The sequence below is a fragment of the Ranitomeya variabilis genome, chromosome 8 (genome assembly GCF_051348905.1).
Source record: "Ranitomeya variabilis isolate aRanVar5 chromosome 8, aRanVar5.hap1, whole genome shotgun sequence".
In the NCBI taxonomy this organism is placed as follows: Eukaryota; Metazoa; Chordata; class Amphibia; order Anura; family Dendrobatidae; genus Ranitomeya; species Ranitomeya variabilis.
In genome coordinates this window covers 43,777,435-43,797,904 of record NC_135239.1, presented here as the reverse complement: position 1 = coordinate 43,797,904, position 20,470 = coordinate 43,777,435, and the positions used below count along the sequence as shown (strand labels likewise).

General features: G+C 41.2%; 1 protein-coding gene and 1 long non-coding RNA gene across 7 annotated transcripts in view; one reads left to right on the top strand and one right to left on the bottom strand.

Moving 5' to 3' along the window:
- CACNA1E (calcium voltage-gated channel subunit alpha1 E) overlaps positions 1 to 20,470 on the top strand; it is a 718,540-nt gene that overhangs the window by 408,216 nt on the left and 289,854 nt on the right. The gene's annotated exons all lie outside the window — the stretch shown is intronic.
- LOC143788319 (uncharacterized) lies at positions 2,070 to 7,228 on the bottom strand. Its single transcript, XR_013218603.1, has 3 exons — positions 6,810 to 7,228; positions 5,022 to 5,102; positions 2,070 to 2,197 (listed from the first exon to the last, which is right to left on the bottom strand). It is a non-coding gene; the product is annotated as an uncharacterized LOC143788319 (long non-coding RNA).

Here is a 20,470-nt window from a genome sequence, read left to right as displayed (position 1 = left end):
CATATTCAATCAAGTTATAAGGAGACAGGGTGCAATACCTGATAACAGTCACTAAAGAATGCATCGGGATATAAATTGCTTATACATGGCAACTATGAGTGTTTCTCAGCTGATCAATGGGATGCCAAAAATTATGCTCGCCACACACATCATATGGATGCTTCGGTTGATCGTTTGGTCACAGCCATCTCAGCCAACTCTCCCATACTCAGGAGCACTTGCTTAGCCAAGTTCTCCTATGTTTTCTATGAGAAAGCAGTTGACTGACACTTCAGCTGGCAGCTTATCTCAGGATGAACAATGTGATCATCAGTTTGAAATCGGACATGTCTGATCGACATCTCTCCCAATCAAGGGCAGACAAATTATGCAACCTGTGCAGCTGCATCAGGACCCAAGATGTAAGGGGGCCACTACTACCTCCAAAGCTGGTGGAATTGTGCATTATGATGAGCAATTGGACTACAAAAGGCCCATATACTGTTCTTGCACAGGGGTCCTCTTCTTTGTGTGTCCGCCAATGCTCCTGATGATCAATCAGTCGGCACCTCCATACACATGATTAGACCATCGGTTGAACCTGCCGATATCGGCTGGTTCAGCTCATATAAGTCTAATGTGTAGGTAGGTGATCACTGTAAGATTAGAGGCCCATCTGGCGGACAGGTCATCGGTTGTGTAGTCCCAAACTGCCTGTTTAGGTTGAGCCCTGTTCCATCAGGAACCTTCGTTGTAGTTTGCATCATATGTGATTGGAAGAATAGCACTGCATGTTTTAATGGAAAATTCTTAATAATGGGAAGAAGTATAAATGTACTTCAGGAGGTAAGCAGTTAACTCTGTTAAGCAAATAAGCATTTAATGTTGCTATCCCATGGAGTCATCTTATGCAAATGACGGGATCGAAATGTGGAACCGTGCCACCTAAAAGCATTGTAATAGAAAAATGATAGGCAGTACTCGACCAACAAATCCCCCACAATGCTGTAAAGTATGCACAGCTAGCTAGAACATAATGTGTAATTTTAATCATATGCATGAAGGCACATAGACTTTGCGGAGAACGTTTTTTAAGATCGTGAGCAACAACATCCAGAATCATTTCTAACATCTGTCTCGTATTTGTCAGGAAATAGTTAGAGCAACACCGCAATGTGATCCTGTGTCCTCTTAACAAAACAGTCATAATCTTATCAGATTGGAGACAGAGATGATGGAAAGTTTACTGCCCTGCAAGACGTCTGATAATTCCACAGCTGACGTGCGGCTAAAACGATGACACCATTATGTATCACGTGCTCGTAGACATGTTTACAGCTCAGCAGTTCTGTACTGGGTCTTCTCACAATATTCCTACCAATGCTACATTTAACCGAAAGTGACACATCACGGTTTCTATATGTCGTGTTCTCGTGGGAGGTAAAATATTGTCATACAATACTTTCGTGGCTCAGTGATTAGCACTGTTGCTTTGCAGAGCTGGGGTACTGGGTTCAAATCCCACCAAGGACAATATCTGTAAGGAGTTTGTATTTTATCCCTGTGTTTCTGTGAGTTTTCTCTGGTTTTCTCCCATTCTAAAGACATACTGATAGAGAATTCAGATTGCGAACCCCAATGGGAACAGTGATGATGATGTCTGTAAAGTGCTGTGGAATATGATAGTGCTATATAAATAAAATAAATCATAATATTGCTAGTAAAAGACAACTTTAGATTTGTCAGAAGGGAGTGTTACATTTAATTAAAGTAGATCAGTTACCTATTATGCCTGTTGGCTCTGTGTACGATAGATGAGACAAAGTATCTTTGTACGAGACGACATGCTTCATAAGTTATTTAGGAATAATTTCTGATCAAACAGAATGTTCTGTAAACTGTATGCGGCGGTTTATTATATTTTATTTAGCCACTGCCTCATTTACTATTGAATTGATGTGAAGGTCGACATATGAGATCAGTTAAGAAATTTTTTTATTCTTTAAAATTGTTGGACTATCCTTGTGATGATGGTGGTCCAACTCATGGCAAACACCAACACAACTTTTTGAAGGGGCAATGGTGCTCCAGCGGGTGCTGTACCTCCTGCTATGTTCACACTGATCCATGCTGTCCAACGTCAGGCTCTTTGAAGTGACTGAGCTGAGAATGGTAGTTCAGTTCTATTCAACAGACGGCTGCCGAGAGGGCTCTCTGGCTGAAAGGTGCAAATACCATCAGAAGAGAGGATTGTGCCGAGAAAGGTCTCGTTTGGGACTGTGTTTAGGAAACTATGGAAGCCACAGTAGTTTTGTGTGTAGCATGGCACACAGTCAGTGTATAGTGCAGCGGTGTAGTCGAGTGTCATGATTCTCAATGGCGAGAGAACATAGCCCAGCATATATGAGAACTAGCTCTTGGAAGATGGAAACTATACTGACCATGAACTAAACCTGCCGCACAACTAGAAGTGGCCGGGTAGCATGCCTACGTTTTTTATCCCTAGATGCCCAGCGCCAGCCGGAGAACTACCTAATCCTAGCAGAGGAAAATACAGTCCTGGCTCACCTCTAGAGAAATTTCCCCAAAAAGGCAGACAGAGGCCCCCACATATATTGGCGGTGATTTTAGATGAAATGACAAACGTAGTATGAAAATAGGTTTAGCAAAATCGAGGTCCGCTTACTAGATAGCAGGAAGACAGAAAGGGCACTTTCATGGTCAGCAGAAAACCCTATCAAAACACCATCCAGAAATTACTTTAAGACTCTAGCATTAACTCATAACACCAGAGTGGCAATTTCCGATCACAAGAGCTTTCCAAACACAGTAACGAAACAGCAGCTGTGAACTGGAACAAAATGCAAAAACACACAAGGACAAAAGTCCAACTTAGCTGGGAGTTGTCTGGTAGCAGGAACATGCACAGAAAGGCTTCTGATTACATTGTTGACCGGCATGAAACTGACAGAGGAGCAAGGTTATATAGCGACTCCCACATCCTGATAGGAGCAGGTGAACAGAGGGGATGATGCACACAAGTTCAATTCCACAAGTGGCCACCGGGGGAGCCCAGAATCCAATTTCACAACAGTCGAGTAGGCTGTGAAGGGCAACCAGATGGCCAACTTATGCAAGCGCACTATTCTGTCTACAGCAGTGATCTATGGAGAGGGCTTTGGCCTGATAGAATTTATCACTGAAAAGGTAGAGTCCCTATGTATCCTTTCAGTGTGTTTTTGTTGACCATAGAGCGGAAAGCCTCCTAATCTCATCTGAGAGTGTGAACTGAGGACAAGTGTGACCAGAGCCTACAGCGTGTCACGAATCGTGACCAATAAGCTTTGTGCCTCATCTAGAATAATGGTTTCACCAAAACCAAATCCATCTGTGTTACTGCAACATCCTCATGTGAGGTGAAATGATAGACCCAAAACTTTAACCCTGAGACTCTCACTGTGAAGATATGAGAAGATATTCAATTTGAGCCAAGGGTCCCACGAGCATAGACTTTCTCATACAAGAGAATCAGATCAGTTATGGTAATGACACTCCGATCTGTGAAACTGTGATCTGAGTTTGATCAGAAAGACAGCTTAGTGTGACCTGATTGTCTCAGATGAGAGAATTGTAGCTCAGGTGAGGAGAAGATGGAGAACACAATTTATCCATCTTCTCCATTGTGTGAGTCTGCGGAAATCAACTTCATTCAGATGCCATCCATATGCAGTACAATGTTTTCCACCCACCCATAGAATTGAATGGGTGAGTGCCACCTGATATGCACTGCAAGTCACTGCATGGCGTTTTTTTTTCTTATGCTGAACCAGTATGAGAAAAAAAATGCTGATCAGCACTGCCCCATAGAATAACATTGGTCCGAGTGCTATCTGATAAAACAACAGATAGCACTCGTCCAATGTGTACACGCATGTGAGTGAGTCCTGAAACAGCTGAATGCGTAGCTCCATAGTACAACAGTACAGTTTTCCATACACATGGTAACCCCAACCCTATGTCCAAGTGTTGAAGAAAGGCTCTCAATTTACAAATCACCACTGGTCTTAGATAAATAGTTCACGAACACCATGAAATTTGCTTTGAAAATACATTTCCTTTGAAAAACTACTTGAGCTTTGGGGCACATTGGGTTCACTAGAAAAAATTATTCTGAGGGTCTACCTTTTATCCATACGGAACTTGTGTATGTCAACTTTTATGATGAGCACAGAAGCCATGTGGTCAAACTGTTAGTGAACTGTGCTGTAAATGCACCAGTATTAGTGATGCTTATGGAAAGGTATGGTTCCCAGTGCCATATTTTGTGGGGTAGGATGGAATGAGAAGGATACCAGTGTATGACGCCATGGAAACTGATTTTCCCGGTGCCGTATTTGGCAGTGTAGGATCATATGGCACAGTGAACCAGTGTGTGATGTCATAGAAAATCATAGTTAATGGTGACATATTTGACAGTGTATGATATCAGGAGCTATGACCCCACACATAGTATGGATTTGCATAGTGCAGTGCAGCCTTTTCCCACTGTAGTTACCAGTACCATGTAATATATGGAGTGTTAGGTGGTATTTGGAGACTGTGGGTGGTGTTGGGGTTGAGGATAGACTGGGATGAGTTAATCTATAGAACAGATATTTCTAAGAATTATACCCACTGGGGGCTGATAAAGAGTTATTCCCCAAATATTCAATGATCCCCTAACTATAGTGTAGGGGATTAGATAACTTACTGATCACTGGGCGTTTAACACCTGGGAACCCCAACAACCCCATGATTGGGGCTCTGATATCCAGGGACTATCTTGAATTAAGCTACACTCAGTTTTCTTTGTCAGCCCACACATATAATGAATGTTGTGGAATTCAAACATACACACCTCAAGATGGGGTTCGGTGGAGCCAAGCTGCTTTGTTCTATAGAAACAATCTCAGAACCTCGGACTGTCCCAGAGGTCGAGCCTACACCTATTCTGCTGATATGATGAACTTTTTATTTTGCGAAAAAAACAACTTTAAGCTTACTGTGCCTCTTCTTGTAGACAAATCTTTGGCAAAGTGTGTTCTTATAAAGAGGTGAGAAGAAGGTAAGTCCAGCACAATCATCTGTCGGTAAAAAATGATTCCATTTTATTAGTAATCCATAAAAATCAGAACAAGAGAAAAGTTGGTGAAGAAGATTTTAAAAACTATTAGGTGTTTCAAGAGGAACAACATCCTTTGTGTTCTTATAAAGTTAGCCTGTTGTTATTTCTATTAACTGATTCTGAGTTTGTGTCCCACCATATTCCCAACTCTACAGTCTGCAGGACATGTCATCAGTATACAAACAGATGAGTTTCCAATCAGCCCCAAATGGCCTTGTCTTCTGTGTTCTTCTGGATCCTGGTGTCCATTATTGTATTATATTAATATGTAAGAAGACAAGTCCATTTGGGGCTGATTGGAAACTCCTCTGTATACTGATTACATGTCCTGCAGACTGTAGAGTTGGGAATATGATGGCTCCGATCATTAGCTCACTCTTGTTATCTGCATCTCAAAAACATTTCTAGAATTCGCCCTTTTCTTACTTTCAACTCTGCAAAAACTCTCACTGTTTCTCTCATTCATTATCGTCTGGCCTATTGTAACTCTCTACTAATCGGCCTCCCTCTTACCAAACTCTCCCCTCTCCAATCTGTCCTGAATGCTGCAGCCAGGGTCATATTCCTCACCAATTGTTACACCGATGCCTCTACCTTGTGCCAGTCATTACACTGGTTACCCATCCACTAAAGAATCCAGTACAAGCTTATTACCCTCACCCACAAAGCTCACCATGGCTCAGCTCCACCCTACATTTCCTCCCTGGTCTCAATCTACCACCCTACCTGTGCTCTCCGTTCTGCTAATGACCTGAGGTTAATACCTCAATAATCAGAACCTCCCACTCCGGTCTCCATGACTTTTCACGTGCTGCGCCAATTCTTTGGAATGCACTACCCAGGTTAATACGATTAAACCCTAATCCACACAGTTTTAAGCGTGCCCTAAAAACACATTTCTTCAGACTGTCCTACCGTCTCAGTGCATTAACCTAACTATCCCTGTGTGGCCCATTCAAAATTTATACCATAACCAGGTTCCTCGTATCATGTTCTCATACACTTTATGCAGTTAATAGCCCTCTGTGTCTGTACTGTTACATACTTAGGCTGATAACTGGTTCATGCAGCTTTACATGAACATCTGATCCTTACACTATGGCTGGTCCGAATAACTAAAGCAATTGTTACCATCCACCTCTCGTGTCTCCCCTTTTCCTCATAGATTGTAAGCTTGTGAGCAGGGCCCTCATTCCTATTGGTATCTGTTGATCTATGTGATTATTGTTATGCTGTAATGTCTATTGTCTGTACAAGTCCCCTCTAAAATGTAAAGCGCTGTGGAATATGTCGGTGCTATAGAAATAAAATTATTATTATTATTATGATAGGACGCATGTATATAGCTTTAGTTCTAAATAATGAAGACCAAATGGTTAAATATGAGAATCCTGTAAATGTTTCTGATTTTCTCATTATCATGTTTTCTGCTTTTATCAGTTGAATTTCCTTTTCTGTTGGGATTTCTGTTGGGGTTGCAGGAACAGATGTGGATGCAGCTCAGGTCTTGGCTTCTTGGCAATAATAAATATTGTATCTAAAGAATTCTTTTATTTAATTATTTATGACGCAACCTAATTTAGAAGGGTTTTTGAACGTGAATGGAGCCGTCTGTCATTTATTCTCGCCATCGTTAGAAGACAATGCATCAGAAAGCCATAATTACGCCCAGCACTTTGTGAAATGCTGATCCTCTTCGTGGCTGAGGATCAATCTTAGCATCTTTTTTTTTCTCTCACATCGTGTTGCATCTTTGCCGTTTTGACCGGGGGGCATTCACATCCTTGTTCACATTCTTGACGGCTGCAGAGCGTCTTAGCAGTCAGGTGCTGAATTTAAACAGTTAGGTGTTGCCATGGTAGCTGTGTGTTGCATTCCATTACTATGGCAACCAAAGTTAAAGAACCATAATGTGTCTAAAAACTGCATCATCTTATTCTGTTTCTTTTTTTTTTCTTCTTCTTCTAAGAAATTGGAACTTGAGTATATTATACTGCTATGAAATATGCATACATATACAGATGTAGCAGAGCTGGGATTGTAACAGACCTATCGTGTAATGCTACGATGATCTACTTTTACCTCTAAGGGTACGTGTCCACGATCAGGATGGCCGGCGGTAGGGTTGAGCGACCTTGCCTGTTTTAGGGTCGAGTGGTGTTTCACGAAACCCGACTATCTGAAAAGTCGAGTCGGGCGAAATCGGCCGATTACTGCGAAAAATCGGGGATCGGCCGGAACACGAAACCCAATGCACGTCAATGGGGAAAAATATTCTCTCTCTCTCTCTCTCCTTCGTCCCGTCCCAGCAAAGAAAATCTCGTGTTACACATTGCAAATCCCTACTGCGCACAAGCGCTAAAATGGCGATAGGCGTACACGCCCCTAAGACCTATGTCATCACTCTGCCCACGCTCCTTCATTGACTGAAAAAATGGCGCTAAACGCGTCATACGAAACGCGACTTTGGTGCTAAGATCGCGTACCGCATGGTCGACCCCACACAGGGATCGGGTCGGGTTTCATGAGACGCCGACTTTGCCAAAAGTCTGCGACTTCTGAAAATGACCGATCCGTTTCGCTCAACCCTAGCCGGCGGTATCGTCGGAGCGGCAAAGCCGCTCGGTGCTAAGCCCCGCCCCCTTCTGGGACGCGATGATGCCGGATGTGTTCATTGTACATCGCACCCCTCGCATAGGGCCCTGTGTTATTCCTTGCGGCGACGCAGCGTCGCCGCAAGGAACACGGACATGCTGCGATCTGAAAAGACGCGCAGCATGTCCGGAGTCGCAGGGCCGCCGCGTGCGTGTTTCCACGCATAGTGGACACGGGATTTCAAAAAATCCCCTCCACTATGCTGGAACATCTGGATGCTGCGTGTTTGACGCTGCGGCCCCACGCAGCGTCAAACACGCAGCGTTTCCTGAACGTGGACACATACCCTAATACTGAGCTTACTTTAAAATCACTCTGCATTATGTTAAATGACAAACTCAGCCCTGCTGCACCTGTACTAGATCATTAGTATGAATGCTGATGCAATCGGACATTACATTGTAACTAGGCCAATCGCTGGTTACAATGTCCTATGACTGACCCCTTTTCTTTTAATCAGGGGAGTCATCACTGTCAGATACTATTTCTTTTTTTCAGGGGTTTTCAATATCTAGAACATTAAGATTGAACATTTTTATCCCTAATTTACCCAGAATCATCTGGTGGGCTGTCATCATTTACATTAGACAGAAACCAAATATTCAAGTCAACCAATATTTGGGCAGCAATTAATAGAATGGCATTTAACAGTGAGAAGTGCAAGATTCTACACCAGGGCAAGTAAAACGAAAATTAAATATATAGAATGAGAGGAATAAAGCGAACCAACAGCACGTGTGAAAAAGGCTTGGGTATACTAATAGATGACAGACTGCACATGAGTCAACAGTGTGATGCAGCAGCAGCCGCAAAAAAGGCAAACACAGTTCTAGGATGTATTAAGAGAAGCACATAGTCTAGATCACGTTAAGTAATTATCCCCCTCTACTCCTCCTTGGTCAGACCTCATCTAGAATACTGTGTCCAATTCTGGGCACCACATTTTTAAAGACATTGACAAACTGGCGCAAGTTCAGAGAAGAGTGACCAGGATGGTAAGCGGACTGCAAAGTATGTCCTACGAGTAACGGTTAAAGGATCTGGGAATTTTTAGCTTGCAAAAAAGAAGGCTAAGAGGACACTTAATAGCTGTCTACAAATATCTAAAGGGTTGTCACAGTGTAGAGGAATCATCATTATTCTCATTTGCACATGGAAACATGAGAAGCAATGGAATGAAACTGAAAGGGAGAAGTTAGAGATTAGATATTAGAAAAAACTTTTTGACAGTGAGGGTGATCAGTGAGTGGTTGTCAGGAGAGGTGGTGAGTTCTCCTTCAACAGAAGTCTTCAGAGGCTGGACAGACATCTATCTGAGATGGTTTAGTGAATCCTGCATTGAGCAGGGAGTTGGACACGATGACCTCAGAGGTCCCTTCTAACTCTAACATTCTATGATTCTACATATATTATTTTCTGGTTAGCCAATAAAGGTATCACTCCAAGAATACTTTTGTCATCATTGGGCAAAAAGTATTCACATTTCTAGCTAACACGGTACCACAATGCAGCTCTGGCAAAAATTAAGAGACCACCACATCAAAACCCTGTCATGGGCAGCCCAATCTCCAGACCTGAACCCCATTGAAAACCTCTGGAATGTAATCAAGAGGATGATGGATAGTCACAAGCCATCAAGCAAAGAAGAACTGCTTACATTTTTGCCGTAGGAGCAGTATGAAAGACTGGTGGAAAGTATGTCAAGACGCATGAAAGCTGTGATTGAAAATCATGGTTATTCCACAAAATATTGATTTCTGAACTCTTCCTGAGTAAAAAATTAGTATTGTTGTTTCTAAATGATTATGAACTTGTTTTCTTTGTATTATTTGAGGTCTGAAAGCACTGTTTTTTTATTTTGACCATTTTTCTTTGTCAGAAAAAAATACAAAATTTATTGCTTGGAAATTCAGAGACATGTTGTCAGAAGTTTATAGAATAAAATAACAATTTACATTTTACTCAAAAATATAAAGAGAAAAATCAGACAAACTGAACATTTTGCAGTGGTCTCTTAATTTTTGCCAGAGCTGTATAATTTGCTATTGTACATCATGAAAATGTAGAAGTAAAACAAAAGGTTTGGTCATCTGTAGAGATAAGCAAATATATTCCAGTGGAATTGAAATGTGCAGTACTTGACTATTACAAAAATCTTCATTTGGCAAAATGCAAATCTTTTTTAATTTGCATCCACACTGATTCAGCAAAATGGTGGCCTGCTGGCTCCTCACCTCACCATCTAATCCTCGTTGCATATTCTTACTGTCACGATTGTGTTGGGACTTTGGGTCCTATCCAGGTCCCTAGAACTAGGGACGCCTTAGTCTATCCCTGTCCCCTGGATTACTCCCGAAGTTGAAGATGCTGGGTTCTCATTTCTTGCTATGTCCTATTTCTACCCTGATCTGTCCCTCCCCATCCAGGGTAGTGAAAAGCTAAAGTATATAGGAATACACTGACAGGACAAACAAGGGAATACTGATAGGGATAAATGAAAATACAACCATACAAAATACATACACCAAACAACAGAGTGGGACACTGGAGTTAAAGGAAGGAGAAATGAAAAGGAGAGGATGAGGATGTGCACACAGACAAAACTCCAAGCAACATTCCTCCCAAGACCTCCCAAGACCTCCTTCTCTCCTCCACACTTATTCGCTCCTCATCCAATCGCCTCCAAGACTTCTCCCGAATATCCCCCATCCTCTGGAACTCTCTGCCCCAACACGTCCGACTATCATCCACAGTCGGATCCTTCAGACGGAACCTGAAAACTCATCTCTTCAGGAAAGCCTACAGCCTGCACTGACCCCGCTGCCTCCTCATCACTACCGAAGCTACCGCCTCACCAACACTGGAGCTCCTGCAACCCCCAACCTACTGTCTCCTTCCCCATAATCCTGTAGAATGTAAGCCCGCTAGGGCAGGGTCCTCGCCCCTCTGTATCAGTCTGTCATTGTTAGTTTGTTTACTGTAAGTGATATCTGTAACCTGTATGTAACCCCTTCTCATGTACAGCACCATGGAATCAATGGTGCTATATAAATAAATAATAATAATAATAATTCTCCTGAACAATTTCCAAACGGTAACTTCAACCAACACCTCCAACTCCAGAACCAGACAGTAAAAAACTAAGACCAGCAATCCTTAAGTGTTAGAGGCCAACACATATAACAAAGGGGAGTGGCCAACACTGAACAGCTGAGACAATCCTGGTAGGAAAGCTCAAGGAGCTTCAACTGAACAGATTAACCCTTGCACTGCTAGCAAATGAAAAAACCTGCACTGTTTAACATGATGGTGAAGTGCTTCTAACCCGTACAGGAGTACGTAAAACCAGACACCGTGGTCTTCTGTTGCTGTATACCAGTGACACTTACCATCGCAATGAGCGTTGAAATCCTCGGTCTCTCACACTAGTTCGAGACTTTTTGCTGTGATGAGGTTTGACACTTTTCAACACTTGCATGTCCAATGTTGTGACGTCATAATCTCTTTACTTTCGGCAAAGATTCAGCTTTTTGCCTTAGCCGTGTATCTAAATACCGTAGATGATTCTGGCCATATACATAAGATTATGATCAACTAGAATGTGGCAGATCAGATTGTTCATCCGATGGCTTTCACCTGGAACTTGCTAGACTGAACCCTCAGATTAGGCAGAGAAATTAACAAAATTAGTGTAAGCACATGCGCAAAGTGACAAATTATTGTCTGTAAGCTTCCAATTATGCCACAAGGCTCTAACTTCAGCTGAGAATGGTCAAAATACTTCAACACGACATATCGTATTTTTGCTAGAAAGTTTTCCATAAGAAAAATTTTGAAACAGTCGCCCCAGCTAACTTTATTGTTCCGTATGGCCAACTTAGTGGGTTCATCTACCATAACAGTTTATCAACTATGCACTGGATAGTTGATAAATTACTGATCACAGGAGACCTGACCACTAGGACCAACATCCCATCCCAAAAACGAGGCTCTGGAGTAATCCGGTTGTACAGAGTAGTGATAATGCATATGTAAAAAGGTTGTTTGGATGCAGCAGACCAAACATTGAGGAGACAGTGATAATCAACCAACGCTATTTATTTGACTTACACAGAAGACAAATCTATATTAGTGTATATATGTATACACATAAGCACAATATGATACGGTAGGTTACAATACTGAGGTCAATACAGTATATTATTAGAGTTGAGCATATTTGATTGGGTCCCTACTTATTCAGCAAGCTATAGCGCTTGCTGAATAAGCTGCAGAGGGAACCCGGATACATGGAGTGCACTGGCTGATCAGCTGCTCGGCTCCGCAGCTGCATGTGTCGCAGCTGTGTCACTGTCACAGCACATGCATGGAGAGCCTGTGTGTTGTTGAGCTCTTAGGAATCTAGAGTACTGCAGAAATTCTGTTGTAACCTTGGCCAGATCTGTGCCTTGACATAATTCTGTCTCTGAGCTCCTTGGCCAGTTCCTTTGACCTCATGATTCTCATTTGGTCTGACATGCACTGTGAGCTGTGAGGTCCTATATAGACAGGTGTGCGCCTTTCCAAATCAAGTCCAATCAGTTTAATTAAACACAGCTGGCCTCCAATGAAGGAGTAGAACCATCTCAAGGAGGATCACAAGGAAATGGACAGCATGTGACTTAAATATGAGTGTCTGAGCAAAGGGTCTGAATACTTATGACCATGTGATATTTCAGTTTTTATTTTTTAATAAATTTGCAAAAATTACTACATTTCAGTTTTTTCCAGTCTAGATGGGGTGCAGAGTGTATATTAATGAGAAAAAATTGAACTTTTTTGAATTTACCAAATGGCTGCAATGAAACAAAGAGTGAAAAATTTAAAGGGGTCTGAATACTTTCCGTACCCACTGTATGTTTAATGAATGTTTAATAAACCACAATGGTTATGTTATACCATTCCTTTCATTGAGAGGAGCATCCACAAAGCCAAGATGGAGGCAGTTATTACCCTGCGGGCCTGGCTGGGCGATCTCGCTGATATACCTCACTGTATCAGGGATGTGACAGCAGTGTGATGGAAGATGCATTTACAATTCCTCCAGCCTGTCTGCAGTCAGCCATACTTCCCCTTCCTCTGTTTCTGCTAATAAATCTGAGTATCAATCAAACTGTAATAATCTCCATTCCTTATTGACTTAGAGGTGCAGCGAGCAGCGGCTTATGTCAGCGGGCGTACGGATAATCTTACTTACATTTACTTTTGCATATTAAGAGATTTATAGTAAAGCTGAAAAATATCCAGTAATATTAAAAAATTCTATTAAGTGGTTCTTCACTTTCTTTAGTGGTGGTACAGATTAAATGTAGGAGTCCGATTTACCCCCTCCAATGCGGCTTTACCTGATGGATTCACTTTAATTAATAAATTGTCATCTTTTAATCAGGAATATTATTGGTCCTAGATACAAAGACTAGGTACTGCGGAAATTAATACCCTGCCTAATTAGTGGGTCATTGTAATACCGGAATAGGCTGAAATGAGCCTATGACAACATGCCATTGTTTTTCCCACAGTAGTTTTTTCTGGCATTCTGCATTAGCAGCGGTGTTATACTTTATGACATTGGTGTATGGGTATAGCCGGTGTTCTGGGACCTGTTTCCACTGACACATATCATGACGATAGTAATGGCACCCATGGTGCTCCAAGATGGTTATATTTGCTAAATGCATTGTTTATTTTTTTAATTTATTGGTGACATTTTTTTCTTGTATTTTTTTCTGTATTGTGACATAATCATTTTGTGTGTGTGTCATTCCTCTACTGTCTCACCTAAGTGTGCTTTGTCCATGACCAATATCACTGAATGATGTGCGTGCAATAACATCTCTGAGTAGATTATCCCTGTAGTGTGATATCACTGTGTGTATTATCCCTGTACTGTGTCATCACTGTATGTATTATCCCTGTACTGTGTGATATCACTGTGTGTATTATCCCTATAATATGACATCACTGTGTGTATTATCCCTGTACTGTGACATCACTGTGTGTATAATTCCTGTACTGTGTCATCACTGTGTGTATTATCCCTGTACTGTGTCATCACTGTGTATTATCCGTGTACTGTGACATCACTGTGTGTATTATCCCTGTACTGTGACATCACTGTCTGTATTATCTCTATACTGTGTCATCACTGTGTGTATTATCCCTTGTACTGTGACATCACTGTGTGTATTATCCCTGTACTGTGACATCACTGTGTGTATTATCCCTGTACTGTGTGATATCACTGTGTGTATTATCCCTGTACTGTGTCATCACTGTAAGTATTATCCCTGTACTGTGTGATATCACTGTGTGTATTATCCCTATAATATGACATCACTGTGTGTATTATCCCTGTACTGTGACATCACTGTGTGTATAATTCCTGTACTGTGTCATCACTGTGTGTATTATCCCTGTACTGTGTCATCACTGTGTATTATCCGTGTACTGTGACATCACTGTGTGTATTATCCCTGTACTGTGACATCACTGTGTGTATTATCCCTGTACTGTGACATCACTGTGTGTATTATCTCAGTACTATGACATCACTGTGTGTATTATCCCTGTACTGTGTCATCACTGTGTGTATTATCCCTGTACTGTGTCATCACTGTGTGTATTATCCCTGTACTGTGACATCACTGTGTGTATTATCCCTGTACTGTGACATCACTGTGTGTATTATCTCAGTACTATGACATCACTGTGTGTATTATCCCTGTACTGTGTCATCACTGTGTGTATTATCCCTGTACTGTGACATCGCTGTGTGTATTATTCCTGTTCTGTGAACTCACTTGGTGTATTATCCCTGTACTGTGACATCACTGTGTGTATTATCCCTGTACTGTGACATCACTTTGTGTATTATTCCTGTTCTGTGAACTCACTTGGTGTATTATCCCTGTACTGTGACATCACTGTGTGTATTATCCCTGTACTGTGACATCACTGTGTGTATTATTCCTGTTCTGTGAACTCACTTGGTGTATTATCCCTGTACTGTGACATCACTGTGTGTATTATCCCTGTACTGCGACATCACTGTTATTATCTCTGTACTGTGTCATCATCACTGTGTGTATTATCCCTTTACTGTGACATCACTGTCTGTATTATCCCTATACTATGACATCACTGTGTGTATTATCCCTGTACTGTGACATCACTGTGTGTATAATTCCTGTACTGTGTCATCACTGTGTGTATTATCCCTGTACTGTGTCATCACTGTGTATTATCCGTGTACTGTGACATCACTGTGTGTATTATCTCTATACTGTGTCATCACTGTGTGTATTATCCCTTGTACTGTGACATCACTGTGTGTATTATCCCTGTACTGTGACATCACTGGGTGTACTATCCCTGTACTGTGACATCACTGGGTGTATTATCCCTGTACTGTGACATCACTGTGTGTATTATCTCAGTACTATGACATCACTGTGTGTATTATCCCTGTACTGTGTCATCACTGTGTGTATTATCCCTGTACTGTGTCATCACTGTGTGTATTATCCCTGTACTGTGACATCACTGTGTGTATTATCTCTGTACTGTGACATCACTGGGTGTATTATCCCTGTACTGTGTCATCACTGTGTGTATTATCCCTGTACTGTGACATCACTGTGTGTATTATCCCTGTACTGTGTCATCACTGTGTATTATCCGTGTACTGTGACATCACTTTGTGTATTATCTCTGTACTGTGACATCACTGTGTGTATTATCCCTGTACTGTGTCATCACTGTGTGTATTATCCCTGTACTGTGACATCACTGGGTGTATTATCCCTGTACTGTGACATCACTGTGTATTATCTCAGTACTATGACATCACTGTGTGTATTATCTCTGTACTGTGACATCACTGTGTGTATTATCCCTGTACTATGACATCACTGTGTGTATTATACCTGTACTGTGACATCACTGTGTGTATTATCCCTGTACTGTGTCATCACTTTGTGTATTATCCCTGTACTGTGTCATCACTGTGTGTATTATCCCTGTACTGTGACATCACTGTGTGTATTATCTCTGTACTGTGACATCACTGGGTGTATTATCCCTGTACTGTGTCATCACTGTGTGTATTATCCCTGTACTGTGACATCACTGTGTGTATTATCTCAGTACTATGACATCACTGTGTGTATTGTTCCTGTACTGTGACATCACTGTGTGTATTATTCCTGTTCTGTGACCTCACTTGGTGTATTATCCCTGTACTGTTACATCACTGTGTGTATTATCCCTGTACTGTGACATCACTGTTATTATCTCTGTACTGTGTCATCACTGTGTGTATTATCCCTTTACTGTGACATCACTGTGTGTATTATCCCTGTACTGTGACATCACTGTGTGTATTATCCCTGTACTGTGATGTCACTGTGTGCATTATCCCTGTACTGTGACATCACTATGTGTATTATCCCTGTACTGTGATATCACTGTGTGCATTATCCCTGTACTGTGACATCACTATGTGTATTATCCCTGTACTGTTTCATCACTGTGTGTATTATCCCTATACTATGACATCACTGTGTGTATTATCCCTGTACTGTGACATAACTGTGTGTATTATTCCTGTTCTGTGACCTCACTTGGTGTATTATCCCTGTACTGTGATATCACTGTTATTATCTCTGTACTGTGTCATCACTGTGTGTATTATCCCTGTACTGTGACATCACTGTGTGTATTATCCCTACACTGTGACATCACTGTGTGTATTATCCCTGTACTGTGACATCACTGTGTTTATTATCCCTGTACTGTGACATCACTGTGTGTATTATCCCTGTACTGTGACATAACTGTTTGCATTATCCCTATTTTGTGACATCACTGTGTGTATTATCACTGTATTATCCCTGTACTGTGACATCACTGTGTGTATTATCCATTTACTGTGACATAACCATATGCATTATCCCTATTCTGTGACATTACTGTGTGTATTAGCCATCAATGAGACATTACTATGAGCACCATGCTTGTTACATAACATCAATCTGCACATTACCACTATTATTACATGAGCATTGTCTCTGCACTGTGATATCAATGCTTATATTAATGATAAGCTTTCTTTACCTTGATGGTGAAAGTGGTCATGGTTCTCTGTGGGCCTACTCCAGCTTTTGCTAAGGTATCCCATGGTTTCTTGTTCACCATTGCAGTGGTCCTATCAGTTAATGAGTTATTCCCAACTTATCTCCTATTGAAAAGACCTGTACCATTCCCAAGGCTCTGGCCATGTACTGAGAAAAAATATACAGAGTTGTATTTGGCCATCTTTGGCAGACGAATAGGGAATGAATAGAGCAGGGATGAGCAGTGAGGACACATGTGGTCAGACCCCACCAATCTGTGAGTTATCACCAATTCTTTGGCCATTGTCTAAATTTGACCATAGTCTCCCACCAAGCGCTGCTTATGGGAAATACAGATTTCTTACGTTGTATATCTGTTTGGCAAAGGCTACGTGCTTTGTGTATGAGTGAGTATAGCAAAAGCACGGGAAGTCGTTTCTTATGATCCATTAAGAAGCTGATTTATGTGCCTTGTGAAAGCGGTGGGAAGAGGTTTAACTACAAGAGCCAATGTGGAAATAAGGCATTGATAAATGCAGACAGGGCATTTAATATATAGTTATTAGTTCAGTGACCTCACACGGTATGTCGGGAGTGCTGTTTGACCACAGCATTCAATATAAAGGATTTTGATTCTACAAGATGATAAATGGTAATTTTATTTAAAATCCATAAGTCTGTTGTTGCACCATTATACAGGGCTCCCGTACGCGTGAACTGGGAATCTAAATCTCTGCAGCTTTCAGGCTATGACCACAATGCACCTGCAGTGTACATAGCATTGAGCGTCGCTCCGCAAGTTACCAATTGTCTCTGTCATCTTGTCTTTGACCATTACAGGGTGTGTTCGATGTAAGAAAGACATGTTTGATCGTTTGCAAATGTAAAATAAAAAAGTAATAATATACTCTAATTATCAAAACTTCATAGGTATCCTAATTTTTTGTGGTCCTGGAAGTTTACTTGTTCTTCTGTGAATTGGAAAAAAGCTTCCCCACCCCCTCTGTATGTTATAACGTTCCTGATTGCCAGGATCAGTTCATTAGATAAGTCAATCCCCTTGTCTTCATGTATCAAGGTGGTGCAGGGGATTACAGGGATAAAGTTGCACTGTCATGACTCTGTTGTTGGGTATCCTTGAACCAGGGGCTCCTTCCTAGTCCCTAACACTAAGGGGTGCCCTAGCTATCCTTGTTCCCTGGATTACTTTAATGGTGAAGACACTGGGGCTATGTACCATGCTGAGCTCATGAATCCACCCTCAGTCTGTTACCTCCTCCCACCCAGGGAAGAAGGGAGTAGTAGTGTATGGCAATGCACCAGCCAGACTAACAAGGTAATACGAACAGGGATAAAGTAAAATACTAATCATACAAATATACACACAACAAGTAAACAACAGAGGTAAACACCGGGGAGTGGGGGAAGGGGTTAAACCCAAAGTAGGAGAAGGAGAGGATTTGCACACAAACAAAACCAAAACAACAGTCTTAGGTAAATCCACCAAATGCTTTCTCAAACAACAACTCTCCACCAGCCCCTGTACCATGTAGCAATGAAGCTAGCTCTGGCAATGCCTGGTTGCCAGAGATTAGTATATATAGGAGAGGGGAGTGGCCAATAGTGAGCAGCTGAGAGCCTTAAGGCAGGTCAGCTTCCAGGAGCTCTCAACTGAATAGATTAACCCCAGTACTGCTAGAAGAAAGCTGCACTGTTTAATATGAAGGTGAAGTCCCTCTAGTCAGTGTAGGCATAGGAGAAATCAGACAACGCGGTCTGGCTCCTCTCTGTCGCAGTAAACCTGTGTACACTGTGAGCACAATTGTTAGTCAATTTGTATTTTTTAATTATTAATTCTATCATTGAAAAACTCCAATCCTGTCTGTCAATCCACAAAAGTTAATAAACCTGGAACCTGAAAATTTAACAACGTAAAAGTGAAGTAAGTTTTATCTTAAGAGATTATCTATGTGTGCAGAATTATTGGGCAACTATAGTGTGTAAAATTATAATGCAACTAAATAAAAAACATAATTTTTCCCCTTTCAGTTCATTTGCATCTGGTACAGTGAGAATAATCAACTCAAAATACATTTCTGACATTAAAAAAAATAAATTCAGTGACCAATATAACCCCCCTGACTTGCCCTAGCCCAACATCCGGAGTCAAAAAAAGAGATCTACATGGGAGAAGGAAGAATGATCTCAATAACTATGACTGATATACTTTCAGTGTAATGGGGTCTGCGCAGCTAAGCTCCCTACATATGGGCTATGTCTGCCCTGTGTCGGTTTTCCCATAGCTGGTCCTTTGTGAATTAGTAATATAAGGGATTGGGCACCTTTTTTTCTAAAACCTTAAATACCTTTAATATTATTATATAGGGTTAACTACTGTGGTTTCCATTGCAGGTACTTTAATACTTAATATATAACAAAAATATGGCAAAACCTTACAGAATGTGAACCGCATGACTTCTGTGCTACCTTTGTATAACTTTAAATAGACTGAGTGACATAACGGCATGATTGTATTTGCCGAGAATTTAGAAATCTTGTGCAACTAATATAATCAGGATATAAAATATTATTTCTTCTCAGCGCTTAATTTGGAAATCTTTAATAAACTGTAAACTTAAGTGGTTCTGACTTCAGTGTAATTATAAATGAATGACGCTTATTACGTAATAGCGTGGAATAAAGGACATGCTTGGTGTGCCACCCTCCAGCATGGGCTGTGCAGTCACTTACTAAGCTCATGTGAATGGCCATTAGTTATATAACAACTAATAATAATAATCTTTATTTATATAGCGCCAACATATTTCGCAGCACTTTACAATTCGACAGTTCATATACAACAGTCATAGCAAAGTTAACGATAATACAATAATTAATACAAAGATATTAACGACCCTGCCCGAGACAGTTTACAATCTACAAACCACTACTATTATAATCTGGGGAGTTGACAGTGTAAATGTATTTTTCAAATTTGAAAAGGGGTTGTGCACCCATTTTAAAGTGGCTTCAGTATTTTAGAAATGTAACACCCCTTTAAGCCGCCTCAGTGGGCAGGGTGTTTGGTAGTTCTCACCCCTATATGGCACAGTGCCTCCACCTGAATCTTGCTGGGAGCAGTAGTGGTCTTGCTGGGAACAGTAGTGGTATGCGGGAGGGTCTTCCTCTTCTTCCAAGGGTCGACTCAGGAAGCCCCTGTCCACGCTCTGTAGACACTCACAAAAAATTAGGTTGACATAATTAACAGGTTTATTTACAGAGGAATAAATGGTGTTAAATTCAGAGGGTATAACAAGGACGAGAAAACAAATAATATCACACAATCTATGAAACAGCTTCAAAATGTGCTTTGCAGTTGGTCTGAAAGTTAATGATGATATTTCCCCTTTAAGCGACAGCAGACACACTCCTAACTAATAACACCCAATAATGGCTGCAGCAGTGCCAGTAACACAGTCCAACAATGAGGCTCAGTTGTCGTGGTTGATGGCGCGCTTTG